Source organism: Piliocolobus tephrosceles, chromosome 4, assembly GCF_002776525.5.
Source record: "Piliocolobus tephrosceles isolate RC106 chromosome 4, ASM277652v3, whole genome shotgun sequence".
NCBI lineage: Eukaryota > Metazoa > Chordata > Mammalia > Primates > Cercopithecidae > Piliocolobus > Piliocolobus tephrosceles.
The window spans coordinates 135,710,921-135,714,929 of NC_045437.1; positions in this window are offsets into that span (position 1 = coordinate 135,710,921).

The following is a 4,009-nucleotide window of genomic DNA, read 5'->3' on the forward strand; positions in this document are numbered from 1 at the left end:
CACCGTGGACACGTGGAATTTACAAATGCTCTTCAGAAGATGTACATTTTCTCAAATTGACTGCATGTGTAAACAACCTTTGTAGGGTCATTTAACACTTTTTCCTTAAATTGCACTTTGAAATTAATATTGCCATCCCTTCCTTTCCAAAGTAGAATTTGTATGAGCTTCCTTGGGCCATATGTGAAAATAATCATTCAAGTCCCTATTGGATAATTTTAAAAATTTTATTTTAGTACACAAGTATAATTCACCTACCAATATTTCCTTGCTTTCATTCAAAGTATTTGTAATAGGCTGGCTGAGTGGTTCACACCTATAACCCCAGCACTTTGGGAGGCCGAGGTGGGAGGATCACTTGAGCCCAGGAGTTTGAGACCAGTCAGGACAACATGGCAAAACCCCATCTCTACAAAAAATACAAAAATTAGCCATGTGTGGTGGTGCACGCCTTTTCTCCCAGCTACTTGGGAGGCTGAGGTGGGAGGATCACCTGAGCCTGGGAGGCTAACGCTACAATGAACCATGATCATGTCACTGCACTCCAGCCTAGGCAACAGGTCAAGACCCTGTCCCTAAAACAGTAAGAATAAAATAAAATCCTCTAAGCTGACATTTGATATCATAGCTCTTTACTGATCCATATATTTGTTTTTACCCTTTCTCCTAATTGTATCTCTTTAAGTAAACTCCTAAAGAAGCAGTAACTATTTTTCAGAGCCCCCTGTCCCTCTGAATCCATTGACTCAGCACAATAAACACTTTCAAAGACTGATGTACAGTTGTCTTTCCCATCAGTGAGCTCCGCAGGCAGGGGCTGTATTTACTCTCTTCACTGCCTGTATCTTCAGTACCAGGTATATAATAGTTGCCCAATAAATTACATCGAGTTGAAAAAACAAACTCTGACCTTTTTTTTAAAATCTATCATGATTACTTTTTGAGAGGAGAGACGGGGTAATGACTGGGAGGGACAGGTAGGGGCTTCAGAGTTGCTATTCATGTTCTATTTCTTGTCCTAATGGGGGTTATTTGTACATGTTCATCAGCTGATCATAATTTTGTACTGTATACTTGCAATTGGTGTACTCTCTGAATGTGCTACACTCCAATGACGAAACTTTGGGTCTACAGTAATTCTTTGGAAATGAAGGAAATTACAAGCATTCAGAGATTGCCATTAAAGAATAAAAGATAATGGTTTCTGAATGTATTACTCCATTTTCACACCACTATAAAGAAATATCCAAGACTGGGTAATTTATAAAGAAAAGACGTTTAATTGAGTCAAAGTTCCGCATGGCTGGGGAGGCCTCAGGAAACTTACAATCATGGTAGAGGGTCAAGTAGGCACATTTTACATGGCAGCAGGCAAGACAGCGAGTGAAGAGGGAACTTTCAAATACTTATAAAACCATCAGATCTCATGAGAACCCACTCACTATCACAAGAACAGCATGGGGTCCACCACACCCATCATCAATCACCTCCCTCCATCATTACGTAGGGATTACAGGTCCCTCCCTGGAAACATGGAGATTACAATTTGAGATGAGATTTGGGTGGGAACACAGAGCCAAACCGTATCACTGAACATGCAAAGTGAAACTTCAAGTGGAGACCACAATGTTTTCTAACATTGATGTTTCTAGAAAGTGCACTCTTAGCCATGAAAACTAGCCAGATGTCACAATGGGAAAGATTCACTGAGATAATGTATATAAAGTGCTTAAAATAGTACTAGGTACAGTCAGTGACACAGATTAGCTGTTATTACTTTTTGTAACATACTAGAAGCAGTTCCAAATGAAGGCTTAACCTGAGATCATAAGCAAATTTTCTTCATTACAATCCTATTTTTTCCTTACCTCTTTCAAAATAGCTTTTATAGCCTGACTGAAGCAGTGCCTTCACTTACATGATTTATATTTATGATGTCCACGGCACCACCTGACTTATTTTAGTCCACCCAAGAAGTCACAAGTCCAAAACCAATTGTGGAGCATCCCCACCAAATGAGAGCCCAGTGACCTGGTGTGGTGATTCTCCAATATGCAAATCACTGGGGCATTTATTAAAAGTGCAGGTTCCATGGTTTCCCACACCAAAGCTTCTGATTCACTTAGTCTGAGAATAGAGCCCAGGAACTTGCATTTTTAAACAAATTCTTCAAGTGATTCTAAAAAAGGTTGTCTACAGAGAACACTGAGTCTCTCGTTTCATAAATGAATGAAATGGAGGCCAGCAAGGGAAGGGACCTATCCAGTCTTCTTTCTGGCTACTGAGAACGCACAGACTAGAATGAAGGTCACCTTTTAACATTCCAGTGTTATTTCCATGACTCCATGCTACGACAGCTTAGAACCCAGAATGAATCCGTCCTAAACCTTGGTTTATTCCACTGACCCCAATGCCTTTTTACCCATGCATTAGGTTAACTGGAGAGACACAAAAACCCAGCTGTATACTCATTAGGTACGCAGAACCAGGTACTTTAGAAACCTACTTTATTTTTTATTTATTTTTTTGAGACGGAGTCTCGCTCTGTCGCCCAGGCTGGAGTGCAGTGGCGCGATCTCAGCTCACCACAAGCTCCACCTCCCGGGTTCACACCATTCTCCTGCCTCAGCCTCCCGAGTAGCTGGGACTACAGGCGCCCGCCACCACGCCCGGCTAATTTTTTGTATTTTTAATAGAGACGGGGTTTCACTGTGTTAGCCAGGATGGTCTCGATCTCCTGACCTCGTGATCCGCCCCCCTCAGCCTCCCAAAGTGCTGGAATTACAGGCATGAGCCACCACGCCCGGCTAGAAACCTACTTTAAATCACAGCTCTGATAGTTATATGCTGTATGACTTGTGATAGTTATTTGAATTCTGTGTGCTTCAGTTTCTTCCTTTGTAAAGTGGCAAAACAATACCTACATTTGCAGGATGTTGTGAAGAATTACGTAAATTACTAGCACAGACCTTGCAAATATTAAGTTCCCAGTAAACAGTAACTATTATTAATGCCACCTTAAAACATGGCACTAAAACTACATTCTTCATTCTCCTAGAGCCTATTCTCAAAGTGTAGTCCCCTACAACAGAATTACCTGGAAGTGTTTGTTTACAACATAGATTTCTGAAACCAGCCCCTCATAAGACCTAGTGAATTGAATCATTGGGGGTGGGGCCCAGAAGTCTGCATTAACAAGCAAGCATCTTCGATTCTTCTTTTGCATACAGAAGTTTGACAAACATTGGACTAGGGCTGTAGACAAAGAGTGCTTCTTCTTAATGAAGACGTGTATGAATGAGAGGGAAGTAGTGTTGCACACTCTAATTTGAAACTAACAATTTTCTGCTAATAAAAGGTTGAGTGCCACCTACTGCCTCATTTTAGAATGCAATGCTGAGATTGGTTCAATTCCTCTCTCAGTAATTGAATTTACCCTGAAAAATCAATCCTAAACAAGATATCCAAACAATATAAAGCACTGTTGGAAGAAGAAATAAAAACAGGCTTTACTTAACCAAAAGAAAATTTTCAAAGTTAAAGGTTTTTGGAGTTTTAGATTCGTATATCTAATAAACTCCTGTAGTTTCAAGTTACTGCTAAAACAGTAAAGGAACAGTGAAAGGAAAAACAGTACCACTGAAAGCCCTAAAATACTGTAATGAAACAACATGCAGCCACTCTAACTTCCCATGCTCCCAAGAGAAAATTAAGTGAAATAAAAACAATTTTCTTACCTCATAACACACTATTCAAGTCCAGTATCAAAACAGCCACCTGCAGGACACTAGTTGGAAAAGTTAACATTCCCTTTCAAAGTTACTCAAAAAGCTTTTTGAAATATAGTTTGTTACTATGTTTAAAGCTGATTTGCCTTCCCAAGTCACAAATGCATACAAATATGCCCAGAGGCTCAAAAGAAATGGGCAAAGCCTTATAAATATTCATATACAACTAGCAGTTATACACTGTTTCAATAATTCAATGAGAAATCATAAAATGCATTTGT